Below are 17,500 nucleotides of genomic sequence, written 5' to 3'. Positions count from 1 at the left end.
ACCATGAAGCTGGTTTAGGTGGCTAGCCAGCTATGTTTCAGTTTAGTTTCCACCAACCCTGGGTTTTAGGTACTATGAAAGTAGCTTCGGCTTTAATCGGAGTTCGTTGCCATGGTATCTTACACGCACCGGCTAACCTGCTCCGGGGCAGGTTATGTTCTGGATTTGAGATCTCAGTCGACGTTTGACCAATCAGCGGTGAGAAAAAAAACATATAAGTGACGTAATTAATTCCCAGCTTCTGTTCTCTGCTGCAATCATTGCAATGGCTTCACCTTTTCTTCCAAATCCTGTGGACATCTCAGCCAAATTGTTAAAGCGAGCACTTCGTAGAGAAAGAGGTTTTAGGGACAGACAAAATCCCCTTGACTTTCCTGATACGTACTTGTATGAAAGATACAGATTTTCCGCGCAGGAATAACTTATATTCGCGAACTTCTTGAGCCGCACCTAACAAATGTGACTCGTCGCCGCATGCACTTACTGTACCGCAAATGGTATGTATTGCGTTGCGTTTTTGCAAGTGGTACATACTTGTATGCGGTCGGTGATGTCGGAGAACCTAGGGAAAAACACGGTTTGTCGAACCATTCGCAAGGTGGTCCTCGCGACTGCAGGGGTACATAAATAGCTTCATTGTGTTCCCTGGACATTTATCGACCATGTCCATAAAAGAGGGATTTTATAAAATTGCCGGTAAGATATATTGATAGGGTGACATGAACAAATTTAACCTTTCACAATCTTTTGTTTTCCTTCAAAAGCAGCTTGCACTTAGGACTTAAGTATTATACAATAGTCTACAGTAGCTACATGTTAAGAATGTTTTTTTTATATATATTTTTTATTTTTTCGTATGAAAGGATTCCCTAGAGTCATTGGAGCAATAGACTGCACACATGTTGCAATCTCCACAGCTCTAGGAGAACATGAGGCAGATTACGTGAACAGAAAGTCCTTCCACAGCCTTAATGTTCAGGTAGGGTTTATATATATATATATATATATATATATATATATATATAATGATTTTTATTTGCAATTTAAATAAATCTTTAAATTAATAGTAACTAACAGTTTTCATCTGCAGATGACTTGTGATCATGAATGCATGATCACAAGCTTGGATTCCAAATGGCCTGGCTCAGTGCATGACTCACGAATTTTCCACGAGTCTGTGTTGTGTCAGCGCTTTGAGGAAGGCAAGTTAAATTTGGTACAGTACAAAACCTGTTTATTTTAATTGTGACAGCAAAACTTATTTTCTTTTCTCCCATTTTCTGTTCTATGACAGGGCTTTTTGATGGCCTGTTGGTAGGAGACAGGGGTTATGCATGCCAGAGGTTTTTGCTGACCCCCTATCCAGACCCTCAGACAGGGCCACAAAACCGCTTCAATGTGGCCCTCAGTAAAACCAGGGTCAAGATCGAGATGACCTTTGGCATCCTAAAGGCACGTTTCAACTGCCTTAGGCGCTTAAGAGTGTCACCAGAGCGGGCATCACAGATAGTGGCTGCATGTGCCATTCTGCACAATATAGCCACTATCAGAAAGGAGCGAGTACCACCACAAAACCAACTTCTCCCAGATGAAATTGACCCCATCACACTTGACCACCCAGCTGGCGCAGCTGTCAGAGATGCAATCACAACACAATATTTTACTTAATAAAAACACATTCACACTGCAGATAGGTCTCAAACTGTTTTATTAGTCATGTGGCTATAGGGAGGAAAAAGAGAGCAAGAGAAAGTTATATTAATTAATATTCATAGTGTTCACACTAAAGGGTTACTTGATTAAATAAGTTAACATACTGAGATCTGTTGTTTTTCCAGCTGATTGATCTCCAATTTAATTTTTTTTATTTGGAGCCTCCTCAGCTCACAGTCCAGCTCCTTCAGTGAACAGTCGAGTTCGAGACTCCTTTTGTAAAGGGCCCTGACTGAGTCTGTTTCCACCTGAAACAATTCCACCACAAACAATCATTACAAGTTGTCTGGAGGTTAATCAAATCACATAAAGTGGCATGATGTTTTACAAACATAATTGTTTTTCAAGGGTGTAAAGTATTACCTTGTTCACATTCCTTCTGTAGCCCATTGAGGTAGAGGCCTCAGTTTCTGGGTCAGGTTGTGAAAAATCCTACAATAACAGAGATGTGTAAGAGCCAGTCACGTTAATTATGAACCATTCAAGTGTGTGCCATAATAAAAGCCCATGCAGGGCATTCACCTCAGCAACTGTCTCAGAACACACAGACAGAGTGTCTTCATTTGCTTCACCCTAATAAGTAAAAGTAGGCCAATGTAAACCATAACTGTTATAAAGAAGGTTATGTTCATGGTGTTCTGTCCGCTGCATACTGACCTCTGTGTGCATGTGTGCTGGCTTCAACAGGGACACTGTATTTCCCTCTACTGCAGAACATAGAGTCAGCCATATTTAACCCTTTTTTAAATTACTAGTAATGCATTGAACACACATACCCAGTGTCACTTGCTTCGAGGAGCAAGCACCAGGGTCAGATTGCACAGCACCTGAAACCCCATCCATAATTGGCCGCCCCTTATTGTTACTCAAAGCCAACTCCTCCGCCACAGTGTATTCTGCAGGAGGTGGCCCTCCCCCAGTTTTCTCCGGATGTCACATTTCTTTCTGTTTGCTGCAAAGAAGGGTTTGTGATAAAATGTTCACAAAAATAATAAAAGGTTGTGGTAAATACTCACCACTTTGAATTATATTTTTATATTTTGTCTTGATCTGCTGCCAAGAACGTTTGGAGTTGGGGTTGCATCTAAAAATCAAATATTAATCTTTCTTAGTATGTCAAAGCAAATACATTCACATTTTACACACATACATGTGTATATGTATATATATATATGAATACACACATTTTCATTTTGTTTAATACATTTTTAATATGATTAGCCTATATTCATAATTTTACATTAATGTATTTCTTTAACTTACGCATTAACGCAATCAGCAATCTTCCTCCAAGATTGTTCTCTTGCTTTGGCAGCAGAGACGGTATTGCTGCGTGCTTGAAAAACATTTTTATATTCTTCATATTTCTGAAGGATGATTTCTTGCTCCTCCGCGGAAAAATATATTGCTCTCGCTCTATCCATATCGAACGTGATTGGTTGTTCGGTGCCGGCTACACTTTTTTATGTGCACGCCTGGACTAATCTGAGTTTAAGGATCAAAGCCTGAGTTAACAGAGAAAGTTGATAAGCTGCGTCATGGTACCAATAGAGCCTGATTGCATCGGTTTGGTTTTGTCAACTCTAAACCAATCCTGCAACCCTGAGTTTGTTCAACTACCATCATGGTACAGGCCCCAGGTTTTCTTCAAGAAAGCTCGAGTTTCTCTCATTCTCCTCCCACTGAGAGGGAGGGGAAACTCATTTCCTCATTCATTCATTCAGTCTGTATCAGGCGATTTTAATGCAGTTTTATCTGCATGAATAAAAAAACGTATTGGTTTATGTTAGGCAGACTAAAATGTTTTTTTCTCAAACATGTCATGTCCTTTTGTCGACGATTCGTTGAGGAAAAAGCTGTATTAATTCACAGAGAGTTTAGCGTCGGGAGATGATATTGAGTCCCGAGTAGATGTTTTTTCATTTCCACTTAACGATTTGAGAGGTATTTTTTATCACAGTCTATTAGATATGTAGATACCTTATCCTTCCACTAGTTCAACATCGTGGACAGGCTTTAACATCCCAGCAGATTCTTTGTGTCGCATTACGTTTTTCTTTATAACAGCAGCGGATCATACTGTAATAGTAAAGCCACTGTATGTGTATCTATGTGTGTGTGTATCTGTGTGTATTGGTGTGTATATTGATCATACTGTAAATAGTAAAGCCACTGTATGCAGAGCCGTCAGAAAAGTGTGATCGCTGAAACGTTTTTTAAACATGTTCCCTGGACACAAACCAGTGAGAGCAAATAAAAAGAAATAAATGATTATACTTATAATTCTGTTAATGATCATGGTCCTGCAGCCTCAGAATGGGAATAGTATAGTTTACTTTTCGCCGCCCGCAGGATTGCACATGAATAAAATTATAGGTGTAGCCTATACAATTCCAGTTTTCAACAGTAAAGTTAACTGTGATTAAATATGAAATTAATACACTGTTAATGCGTGACGCATTGACTCCAGCAGCAATTTTCTCCCGCAAAAATTTCTCTCTCTTTTGCAGCAGCAGCCGCTGTCTTGCTTTTTAACAAAATACATGTTCAAACCATAGACTGTTAATATCTATGTTTCAAACCATAGACTGTTAATATCTATGGTTCAAACTCGCTCTTTGTGCGCATGAGTATTTGCGACCAACCCGTTTGTTTGTGGTTGTTGCCATGGTGAATCGTAGAATCATGGCTCCATTCATGCTGCCTTATGTGCACGCGTAACCCTGAGTGAACATACTCGGAGTTGATTGAACCAACTCATATCAGCTGTTCTGGAACCAAAAACTCAGAGTTTCCCATCTCGGGGTAAATCACCACCGACATCAGGGTTAGACTCAGAGTTTGTTAAACCTCCTTCCTGGAACAGACCCCGAGAGGGAGAGAGAGAGAGGGAGAGAGAGGTGCACTCATAAAAGTTAAAACATTTAGAGACCGACAATCGGGTTTGAATTATGTTTTATTTATCCTAATGATTGCTCCCCACTGCCAGGGTTTCAACTGAAATAATAGGCTAAAGCAACGACAGTTTATGGAAAGCACAAGTGTAATTATGGTCAGATCTTGGTCCTGACTGATGAGGAAGTGATATTAATAAGAGCTGTGATTTACGCATCTACATTTTGCCAGCTTTCCTTCCTGTTTTAGGAAGCAGCGACTGTATTGCGTTTTCCCTGTAAAACCGTGTCTGTGTTCTTCATATTTATGTAGAATTATAATTTGCTCTTCTTATGTAAAACATGCAGCTCTGGTAGATGTTTGCGATTGGTCGTGGTGCACAAACCCCGCCTCTTTTAAGTGAATGCGAGCCGCTGGATTGGGAAACCCTGATTGGTTGACTGAACTAGTTGATAACCAGCCGCGTGATAAAGGTTATTGCGGGGCCCGGTTGTTAGGTTAGGTGAACCCGGATAACTGAAAGAAATCCAGGACAAGTTGATCTGGATTCGTAGTCCAGGTCTCTGGTGGAGACAGACAAACAACAAACACAGGGACAAAGGGAAGAGGACAACAGGCAGGGACAGGGAAAACAGAGCTGGCCCATAACAGTTCTTTGATTATTCCTCAACAAACCTTCCTCTGATGTTAACTATTAGTCACAGTCATTCAGAAGTACTACGCTTTCTTTACTCAAATGTTAGGTATAATTTCATATAAATATAAAAGTGTTTATTGAACATGATTTCCGAAAGGAAGTGTAAAACTAGAGGTGATAAGTTGGAGTAAAGTTGGCTAAGAATGTGTGACACATGATGATTTAAACTTTAAACTTTTTAAACAGCAAAACAGAAAGATAACAGGTTCACATTTGACGGGAAGACAATATGAGGGTTACAAATATTCCTTTATTGAATATGCAGAAAGTTCTATATGATGTATGAATGAAATGTGTGGCTCCGTGTGTTAAACCCTCAGTATTCAGGCTGCAGTTCCATGTAATGCAGATGTAATATCAAATATGACCTCAAGATGGAGGCATAGAGCAACTTTAAAATCCCATCAGAGTCACCAGAAGTTACATACTATAAACCATCGGTTCTCAAACATTTTGACATCAAGGGCCCCCAAACTGATACAAATTAGACCACGGACTTATTAGTTGTTGTCCCAGCGTCCCAATCTGTATATTTATACATATATGCATGCATGGGTTCGGCTGAATATTGGGCTTTTGACGGGGTTCGGTTTCTGCTGAACCTTAGACTTTTTCCACCGATCTGAACTCTACCAAAGAGTAGAAGTAACAAGAGGCTAAACTCAATAGAACGTTCCATTGCAACGAACGCACTCATGACTGAGATGCATCACCGCCATCTTGGACTGAACGCAACATAACGTTCTATTGAGTTTAGCCTCTTGGTTCTTCTATACTCTTTGACTCTACACTAGCACTCGCGTGCTAGGCTGGTCGCTGTAATGACACCGAAGAATACGAGTTGTTCATGAAGGAATCTCCAGACAGCAGCCAGAATGCAGCAGCTTCAGGTACGGCAAAGGAAGGACAGTCCCTGTTTACTTCATTCATGTGTTTACTGGGTTCATGGACTGAGGATGGGAGGAGGGTTTGGTTCGGTTTGGGGTTCAGCAGAATCTTAACCCGGTGGGTTCAGTATTCGCCCAATCCCAAAAATCTGGGTTTGGTGCATCCCTAGTTTAACCCCTCAGTATTCAGGCTGCACTTCCAACTATGTAATGCAGATGTAATATCAAATATGACCACCATATAGCAGCATAGAGCAACTTTAAAATCCCATCAGAGTCACCTGAAGTTCCAGACTGTAAATCACTTCTACCTGACCTGGATTCTTCACGTGTATTAGTGTTCTCATGCTGAGTCATGGGTGGAAAATTCATCCTGAAACCAGTTTTAGGAAGGGAACAGATACTGACTACTATTAAATAAAAAACATCATAAATATAGATGTATACATTGCTCTATTTCAGCACCATGGACAGCCCCCTCTGTTTTAGTAATGCTACGTTTCAGCACCATGGACATCCCCTCCCGATTTAAATTATATTTTAACAACATTATGAGGAGAAACTGGATCAAAAAAAACAAACTGTTGATAAAGTGGAGACATTTGTCCAATTTTTTGTTCATGATTTGTCTGTGTTTACTCATCATTGTTGTGTCCTACTACAGTGGTATCATCTGCAAACTTGATCCAAATATTGTGGTAATATTGCTATAAGGTGTAGAGCAGGGGACTCAACACACAACCCTGGAAAGTTGGGAGTCTGCTGCTCGGGAGCATTATGGTATGTTGGAGATTAAAGACTAACTGGTGTTAAAGCTCCGCCTACTGACCAATCAATACTCGGTTGATAACGTCACCGCTCTGAGAAGATCAGGTGGAGCCCGGAGGAGAGAGAGAGAGAGAGAGAGAGAGAGGTCGCTCATAAAAGTTAAAATATTTAGAGGCCGACGGAGGGAATTACATATCTGGCACACATCGGTTTAAAATTGTGTAATAAATACTTTTATTTGCTCTAACGATGGCTTCCCAACTGCCAGGGTTGTAACTGAAATAATAGGCTAAAGCAATGACAGTTCATGGAAAGCCCAAGTGTAATTATGGTCAGATCTTGGTCCTGACTGATGGCGAAGTGATATTAATAAGCGTTGTGAATCATGTATTTAAAGCGTTGGCTTTTTTTGTTGTTGCCAGTTTTTCTTTCCTGTTTTAGGAAGTAGCAACTGTATTGCTTTGTGTCCGTAAAACTGTGTCTGTTTTCTTCATATTTCTGTAGGATTATCGTTTGCTATGTAAAACATGCGGCTTTGGTAGACTTGTCCTTGTTTGTGATTGGTCATATGGAGCAAACCCCGGCCTCTTTATGTGAAGGTGCGCGGTCGCTGGTTGATTGAAGTTGTTGTTAACCAGTGTCGTGACTCAGCTTATTCAGGACCACCGGTTGTTAGGTTAGTTAGTTAGTCTTCTGCTAACTCTAAACTATATGATCATATCAACTGGCTTCAATCCTTAAAGAGAGAAAAATATCAGACAGAATGTCAGGTAGAAATGGTTAAAATAAATACATGGACATGTTGCAGTTCACAACATGGAGAGCTTAAAGCAAAGTGTCTGTAGGAGAAACTTTATCTCTAAATGCTGAATATTCTCAGTTATGTGGTGTGTTTGGTGGCAGATTCACCAGCAGCAGGAGAGGTAAAAACTGATCTGTGTGGTCATCGCGTGATGCAGGGATAAGCGATGGCAGCTTGAAACGTGTGCTCCTTCTGTCTTTTGGGTTAATATCCTTAATATATCCTAAAATACTTTCATGTATAGGCATTTTTATTCTACATTTTACATGGAACTCAAAATGTCAGAAGAAGGCAAAAGTTTGTCTTCTGGCTGAAACATTGAACAAGCGGCACAGACTCAGCTCAACATGTGTATGAAGGGGAGTAGCAGCTAGCAAAGATCCCACAGCTAGCACTATACCGGACCAGCCTGATATGGCTCAGATTCACGGGATGCTGAGCAAGATATCAGAAGAAACGGTGGATCTGAAAGAAATTTGTCAGTCTCTGAGCTCCAGCAGCAGCCACTAAAGAGGACATACAACTACTGACAGACTGGCTGGCCTCAGCTGAAGACAGATCCCAACTCAACAACCTCAGATTGGTTGGGATACCGGAGGGAGCTGAAAAAGCAACGTTACTGAACGAGTTTATCTCAGAAACCCCCGGCATTGATCCAACCCCGGAATCGAGATGGACACAGGATCGGGACACGACGGAAGTGGGGACAAGAATCATGCTGTTGGGACCAGCAGTTGTGTTAAACCTGATTTTAACCAAAAAGGCCTCAGATTAAACTAACCTCTAATAATAATAATAAATTGAATTTATATTACTTGCTTTCATAGACTCAAAGTCGCATTACAGGGAAGGGTAGATTATAAAAACAGAACAAAACAGAACGAACAAAACAAGATTCAGGCCCAGATGAAAGGGGAGGGGCGTGGGGCTAGGGATAGGCAGAGGGGAAGATATGGTCTTGAGGCGGGACTGGAAGATGGTGAGGGACTCAGAGGTGAGGATCTCTTGGGGAGGAAGTTCCAGAGCCTGGAAGCTGCCCTGGAGAAGGCTCTGTCCCCAAATGTGGACACAGACAAAGAGATCTGAGCCTAGGGGGAAAACCCACAGCCCTTTTCACCAAATACTACAGAGGGAGAAGAGGCCACAAATGGCACACTCAGATAAAGTCATGTGATTTCCTGTAACCAGAGAGGGAGGAGCAACAGTGAACAGGTGATCCAGGTACATGAGAACAGGGAGGAGACCCTGAACCTGAAATAGTTCAGTCAGCGTGGACTCCATTTAGAGAGGACAGAAAAGAGTTAGGAGGAGGAAACTGAAGGCTGAGGCAGGGTGAGTGTTAATCCAACATTTATTATTTGACTGTTAAAGTCTCTGAGTCAGTTTTCTCCCTGAGGACTGGAGAGGAAAGGAATGTTAGAATCAACTCAACAGTTTGATGGTGCACACAAAGTCCTGATTGGCTGAATAATACACATTAAACCTGCTGCTATGTGTGTGTGTGTGTGTGTGTGTGTGTGTGTGTGTGTGTTTGTGTGTGTGTGTGTGTGTTTGTGTGTGTGTGTGTGTGTGTGTGTGTGTGTGTGTGTGTGTGTGTGTGTGTGTGTGTGTTTGTGTGTGTGTGTGTGTGTGTGGGGGTGTGCGCCGCCCATCACAATAACTGGAATTATGAGCCGATCTAAACCCGACAATTTTTTTATACGTAGGCCGTTATAACTGACAACTACAATTCCGAGTTGTTTGAACTCCAGAAATCTGTTTAGAATAATCTTAATGAATAATGCAACAAGGACGAAGCCTGTAAACATACATTGATTGTTTATTAAGAATGGAAAGAAAAAACTCGACCCTCAGCTGAATAGTGGGGGTAACAGATCAAGGCCACAACATAATCAAAGCCCTGGAACCATACAGGAGACTTTCTGGTCTCCATCACCTATTAATCCGGTCCTTCTCCACAGTCTGATGCTGACACACCGAACGACAACAGAGCTGCAGAGGTGGGGAGACACCATGTAGCCCAGTTTACCTACACTCAAGTCAGCACAGGACAGGACATACACCCAGAGCTACGGGGGGAATCTGGAGAGGTATATAGCTTTCTTCACACCCAATTAGGCTAATAAATTCATGATTATAAAAACACAAATGCTTGATCTAGGGCCCGCCCATGGGTCCAAGCCGGCTCAGGCAGAGAATTTAAACTCTAATGATATTACACTTGAAGTTGAACTTAATATCTGCACCCTGTCAGGATCAAAGGTTACCTTCTAACATTCAAAACTTATTTGATATTATTATAACAATAAGAATGGGTATTTATCTTTTATTTCCCATCAATTATGTTTCTTTTGTGTTCTAGTTGAAATGTTTTCTCTGCATGAATGTGTCCCTTCCCTTTTGTTTTAAAGCCAGTGTATACCAGGCTGTATTAAAGCCAGTGTATACCGGACTGTATTAAAGCCAGTGTATACCACGGCTGTATTAAAGCCAGTGTATACCAGGCTGTATTAAAGCCAGTGTATACCAGGCTGTATTAAAGCCAGTGTATACCAGGCTGTTTTAAAGCCATGGTGTATACCAGGCTGTATTGAAGCCAGTGTATACCAGGCTGTATTGAAGCCAGTGTATACCAGGCTGTATTAAAGCCAGTGTATACCAGGCTGTATCAAACCAATGATGAAATGATCATATATGCATATTAAGTGTGTGTGTGAGCTGAAAGCTGTGTCCCTCTCCCGTGTCCTCAGGTTCACAGCGACTACAGCAGCACAGAGCATCAGCAGCAGGACACTGAGCACTGAGCATCGCACTTTGAAGAAGGTGGAGTAAATCCCAAAGGGCTCAAAGTACACTAACACAGTTCTGCTGGTTGACACACACTGACCACCGTATGGGTTAGAAAATGCACACCAGTACTCCCCTGCGTCCCCCACTGAGATATTAGAGATAACCAGACTCCCATTATTATAGTACCTGCTCACTCTGCTCATGCTCTGATCATATATTACATTAAAGATTCTTCCCTCTGTTCGGTGTGACTTGATGAACCAAACATGCCACTCATCCTCTCTCCTATTTGTGCATCTGAGAGTCACTTCTTCTCCCTCTGAGAAGAGCTCTACAGCAGGGGGCAAATTTGGGACACACAACCAGATCATACTGTTTACGTCTCATAGAGGCTTCACAGGAGTACCAACCTGAGTGATTTAACATTAGAGATGAAAACACCCCGCGAGTAGTTTTGGTCTACTGAAGGAACAGTCTGGTTTAGTTGTCCCTAGGTCAGAGGACAACCGATTAGACCAACGTGGGGGCTGTTCATCAGTGGAGTCAGTGATCGAGAACGACAAACAGCGGTCTCTCCCACTGAGCCGTAGATTCTCTCATACTGTACCAACTCTACAGGTTGACTGCTAACACACTGCTGTTGGTTCATCACCAGACAGTTGTACCGTGTAAAGTCTGTTGCTGTGATGGTTGGAAACACGTAAGAGTTGATGTGTCTGTCACCACTTGGTATCTTCCTCTAACATTGTCCATCACTGATGTCGTCTTGTCCCCAAAAAACTCTGCTCCATGTTTCTTGCTCATATCTAGAGTCCTGTTTGAGCCACTGGATATCCAGATTATCAGCTGCTCCCTCACATGGCAGGTCCACTGTTCCTCCAAGTCTCACTGCAAAACCCTTTTGCATATGTTGACCTACAAACAGTAAGAGTGAAGTTGTTGTCATGCATCACGCGTGCCCTCAGTCCAACACTCCCTCGGTACCGGCGGAGTCTGAATGGGTCAGGTTGAGGATGGTGTAAGAAGAAGTTTTCACTGAGCTGACAAGTCGTTGTTTCAGGTCTTCAGGTACTGAGGGAGCTGTTGGACCAGAGGTCAGAGGTGTTCCACAGGACAAGCTTCTCCTCACCAACAGATCTGGAGATCAGGCAGGAGGTGGTGTTCTCGGGGAGGTTGAAGGTGTAAAAGTATCCTTCTTCTCTGATGAAGATCAGTTCTTGTGCATGGATGTAGTTGATGAGAGCAAACAGCAGGAAGGGAGGCTCTGTGACTGCAGCCATTCTGCTCGAGTCGACAAACACTGACACCACTCAGCTCATATACACTCTACACCAACACTCATCAGCTTTTTCTACTTTTTATTTTTTAATCAAACATGACTTCTTTATCTCGTCATCAGAGGAAACTTTGTAGCATCACCTGTGTCCAGAAATAAATGTCCTTTACACAAGTCTAAAACCACAGAGGCTGACATGTCTTCACACCTTATTCAGAGACGAGAGAAGGGGGGGCTGTCTGTTTGTGTGTATGTGTGTGTTTGAGTTTGTGTTTGAGTGTGTGTGTGTGTCTGTGTGTGTATCTGTGTCTGCCTAGAGAAAAGAAGACACCGTCCTGTGGAGGAGAAATAAAGTCTCAGGGAAAGCAGAGAACTGGACAGAGACTCTGCTGACCAGAGCTCTGACTCCTTTGTCTGAAGCTAGGGATACTTAGGATCTGTTGGTGATCCCACAGCTGGGTTTGTTCCTCTTTATGCTGGACTCAGTCAACTCTGCTCAACTTGAATCTGTCGTCTCAGATTGATCCTTGAGTTTAGGTATTAGGTACATGTATAAATCCTATGAAAAAAGGACAACACTAGTTAGTTAGTTAAGCTACATTGCAACTTGTTTAACGTTAACTTAGCTACAGGTGTGTCAACATGCAGCGGCTGTGCAAAAAGGAAATGAGATGAATGAGGACATAAACGTCCAAATAAATATTCCCAAAGAAGCCATTTACCGTGTCCCACTTCACCGTTAACAGAAATGTTCAGTTTAATGTGAAGTAGAGCAGCCGATAGCCCGCTAGCTCACACACGCATTCGCAGCGCAATGTTGTGTCAATTGCTGCAGTGATTAAAACAGCAGCTGGGTCATTTGTCCACCATGGCAGCACCCCATAAAATATACGGCTACTGCCACAGCCTGTAAGGCGGTGTTACGTAATAGACGAAGGGCTGCATTAAAAGCTACAGAGTTTACGTTGCTATGGACAAGGATTCCAAACCGTAGAGGACGGAACGGACTATTTCTCTAGTGGAACCAATACAATCGTATTTACATCAATAAACTCCCATTTAAATCAATATTTTGTCAAGATATTAGTCAAATTATTGATTTATTTGGGAAGTAGCCATGTAATAAGCCAGTGTATAACCCCTTCAGTCCTGATCACCCTGTCGGGGTTGTATTCGCTATAACAACCGCCTCGCTCTACATTATCCCTTACTTGTTGGTCTGATGTGAATAAAAGACAGACCCAGATGCTGCACTTGATGTATTCATGAAACTGCTGCTTCCAGTTATTGATAAGCACGCACCGGTCAAGAAAATGAGCGTTATAACTGTCAGTTGGTAGTAGTACATTTTGGATTGATGAGGATTTAAAAAAATCCATGGTTGATAGAGATGAAGCCAAACGAGTGGCCTAAAGGTCTGGATGTACATCTGAATGGCAGACATACTGTAAAATATGGAACTATGTGAATAAAATGAACAAAAAGAAGAAGAAATTGTATTATGAAAATGAATGATAAATAATATAAAGTATGATAGAAGAAAACCCTGGAGTACCTTAAATGATATCATGGGCAGAAAGAGTAACTCAAGTCCATCTTTCATTGAGTCAGACAGGGCTTTCTTATAAAACTAAACCCTTAGAAATGGTGGGGTTAGCGGCGAGCCGTCACATACAAAATTATGGGCCTTGTCTCACCAGTCTGTCTTTGTAAATGTGTTCAATGCTCGGTAGTGTTATCCCAAGTAACTTTCTGGCAGTTGTAACTGTTTTTCTGATTGTCTTTTCTGGAAATCAGTGGTATTCCCTCACCAGCAGATAATAATATATAATAATAAATAATAATACAGCAAGTTAAAAACACTTTCAAAGAAAGCAGTATAAAACAATTTGGAGCATTGTTATTTGTGACATTAAAACAAGCAGTTTCTTCAAAAAGTACATTCTTTGCTGTGTCTTAGTGTGCAAAAGATCAGTCCAAGAGTCCCATTTAGCTTGTTGTCCCAAGGTATATTGAGTTTTCGTGTTGTAAAAATATTTTATCAACACAATGTGACTGTAAACTCATTACAGAACACCTCGGTTCCCATGTGAAATGCTGTTTTTCTCAGAACGATCTATTCTTTCTGCATCTGTGTGACATCACTTTAACAGGCCTGGCATCAGCTAAACCTCAGTCCAGTCTGTCCTGATAGCATCAGGAGAGGCTGCTGGTCTGTGTGTGTGTGTGTCTGTGTGTGTGTGTGTCTGTGTGTGTGTGAATCAGCCAAACCTCAGTCTGTCCTGGCAGCATCAGGAGAGGCTGCTGGTCTATACTGTGTGTGTGTGTGTGTGTGTGTGTCTGTGTGTGTCTGTGTGTGTGTGTGTGTGTGTGTGTCTGTGTGTTTGTGTGTGTGTGTGTGAATCAGCCAAACCTCAGTCTGTCCTGATAGCATCAGGAGAGGCTGCTGGTGTGGGTTTACCTGCATGTCCCTTCATTTACTGCAGGCAGTACACCCGTCCTAACCTGGGACGGAGAAGGTGCTGACATCTTAATCTGGAGATTATTATTAAAGGTGGTGACATCTTTATATGGAGTTTCATTTTTGATATGTTAATAATGTGACTATTCTGATTAGATTTCATGATTACATTATATTTGCTTGCAGAACGTTGCATGGCCTAATATAAAACAATTTAGTGGTTTATTGTGTTGTGTGAAATCTTGCGGATGGTTGCACTCCACTGACCCCAACCCTTTCGCATGTGTGTGTGTGTTTGTGTGTGTCTGTGTATTTGAAAGTGTGTGTGTGTATTTGGATATGTGTGTGTGTGTGTATTTGGATATATGTGTGTGTGTGTATTTGTATTTGTGTATGTGTATCCTGCTACATATATTAGATTGTACTATGTATTGATGTTGAATTTTTGAGGGGTTTGCCTCTGGACCTTGGGGCCCCTAAGGCCCCAACTAATCTGACTCCACTTTAACCTTCGTCCCATTTAGCCCTTCCCTCTGCATGTTGGTTGATCCTCAACCAGTATCCTGGAATGACTCAAGGAGATGAGATTCTTCGTTAATAGTTTAGTAAACAGTATTGTAAGAAAAAACCGCGTAGGCATCCAGGTCAGAGTTCCTTCAAGGACTCTCTCTCGTCCTAACTCCAGAGTCTGACCCCCATCTCTCAACTGTCCTCTTCTTATCCTTCCTCGTTTCCTCCTCTTCGCAGCTGTCCCACGCAGCGTCTTGCACTTCCAGCCAGTCCAGACATTCGGTTCCTATTCGTAGCAACGTGCAGAGTTTCTATCCCTCTTTCTCTAGCATCTTCTTTATTTATCGTTTTGCAGCTTTCACCACTTCCTCTAGCATTGCTAGTTTGAACTGAAACAGTCATCTATTCTGAACCTGTGAACTTCCTTTGACTCAAGTAGTGGCCTTTATGAGGGCCTTTAACTATGGCACTTCTAAGTAAAATGATAATTCCTAATAATAAAAGATGTTTCAAAGTGGTAAAAATGTTTCTTCAGTATTCAGGTCATTTTATTGTATTTGATTGAAATTATATTGATAGTGTTTATGAGAAAGAAGGGCCAGGACAAAGCACATTTCATTACATCTCTCTGTACTTTGTACTTTTAAATGCACATGACAATACACACTTGAACTTGAACTTATTATGGTCTGTTTCTGACTGTTTGGGTTAGGAATAATCGCTTTAGAGTTTCCTAAATGACTCATTAAAGGAGCGCTCTAGATTTAGGGGACTGGCCGGAGAGAGACCACCTACCACCGGAGACAGAACCGCTTCTGCGTGAGGCTGCTGCATGTCATGGTGAGTGGTGATTGGCTGTTACTCATTCACCATCTACCAACCAGATAGTGTTGTGGGCGGGACATGAAGTGAGACTCAGTGGTGAGTGCTGATTGGCTGTTACTCGTCTACCATCTACCAACCAGATAGTGTTGTGGGCGGGACAGGAAGTGAGACTCTGTGGTGAGGTAAACGGGAGCAGAGGGAGAGAACTCAGAGCTGTAGCTGAGACAAAGTAGAACACCTTTAATTTCATTAACTTTATAATAAAACACAGATACAGATCATCTGCAAACTGCCAAATATGGGATAGAGCCTTTCCAGTTGCCGCTCCCCGCCCGGTGGAAGCTGCTGCCTTCCACATATCAGATGTGCTCCCTCCATTTCTGTTTTATATCTGGGATAAAGACCCATTATAACCTCTAACTCTCAGTCTGGCTCGTCATGTCTATCATTCTGGGTTTGGGAACCGCTGCTTGTTGTTGGTTTTGGGATCTTCTTTTGGTTTTGATATTTACATTTTAATGTTCTTTTATTCAGCACTTTGGTCAGATTAATGTGTGTTTAAAATGTGTGTCTAGAAATCAACTTTACTTACCGTATTTTCCCGCACTATAAAGAGCGTCAAAGCCTTTAATTTTCTATAAAAAAAGGGCCTTATATATACGGATCAACCTCTGGATCACTGCCCCGTTGACGGGACACTTGCGTCTGCTGTAACCTCGATAAAACTTCCACTCATTGCGTTTTTATAACTTTAAAGCATTAAATATTCAGAATATACAGCATGCGACACACCAATTGAAAGCTTAGCCTCTAATGATTAATTTAAGCCCACATACAAAGCATACGATGATTTATAGCAGTTACAACTGTTACAAAGTAAACAATTTACAATAAAACTATTCAGCTGTTAATCTGAGCAGCTTCGAGACCTACAGTCATACCTGATTTCTTTGTCCTTTCCAGCAACAAAGTGGTATTTCGGCCAAAACTTGATTTTCATGAATCCACAAGAGTCCAAAGGGTAATATCCAAGCTTTATATTCCAAAACGATCCGTTAAGCCTCACAATGTTGAAGTTTCTGGCCGAATCACAACGAAAAAACACGTTTTCCTTGTCATCGCCGTAGCTTCTCTCCCAGCTTGCTACACGATCGATGTAGGCGTCATCGTATTCCGAGCTTCTAAGCTTTCGATTGGTATCCATATATCCGTTCTGGTCTGCTCTGATATGGCCAATGGAAGCGGACAAGCCGGGATGACAACATGTCAGGGACCAGCGTTAGACGAACGCATTTCTCGGACCATAGATTTAAATGCTATAAAAAGGAAGTGAACGGAGTTGTCAGAAGGCTTAATAAAGTTTGACTTTATCTTTTTGTTGACATTCCTTTGCACAGCTCCATCTAGTGGATGCATAACGCAACCCCAGTCAAACGTTTGACTGGGGTATCTTCTATTGCATGCCTTATAATCCGGTCGCCTTGTCGCGCGGAAAATACGGTACTGAAAGTTAACGTAAGAAACGTTTTACCCAGAGATATGTTGCTTATAATAATAATTAATCAGAAATCAGAAAACAGTTTTATAGTTTATTAATAATGTTTATTAAACAGACAATAGATTATAGATATAGACCAAGATATAATAACAAGTTTATAACACTGACTCTGTGACTGCAGCCATTCTGCTCGAGGTCGACAGACACTGACACATCACTCAGCTATACACTCTACACCAACACTCATCAGATCACCATGACAACCCTCATCAGCTGCTGCTCATTTTATAGTGGGGCTGTGTGTGTATGCGCATGTCTGTGTATGTATTGTGTATGTGTGTGTGTGGTGTGTGATTGCCGCGTGCATATCTGTGTGTG

The 17,500-nt window shown here is 41.7% G+C and overlaps 1 protein-coding gene and 1 pseudogene across 2 annotated transcripts in view; both read left to right on the top strand.

Annotated features, from left to right (window-relative positions):
• The window catches only part of zbtb37 (zinc finger and BTB domain containing 37), a 103,672-nt gene that overhangs the window by 68,177 nt on the left and 17,995 nt on the right, over positions 1 to 17,500 (top strand). The window lies entirely within an intron of this gene.
• On the top strand, positions 266 to 1,668 carry LOC120565571 (annotated as a pseudogene).

This window comes from Perca fluviatilis, chromosome 9, assembly GCF_010015445.1.
Source record: "Perca fluviatilis chromosome 9, GENO_Pfluv_1.0, whole genome shotgun sequence".
In the NCBI taxonomy this organism is placed as follows: domain Eukaryota; kingdom Metazoa; phylum Chordata; class Actinopteri; order Perciformes; family Percidae; genus Perca; species Perca fluviatilis.
Note: the sequence above shows the minus strand (reverse complement) of the source record. Positions and strands in the feature narration are given on the sequence as shown.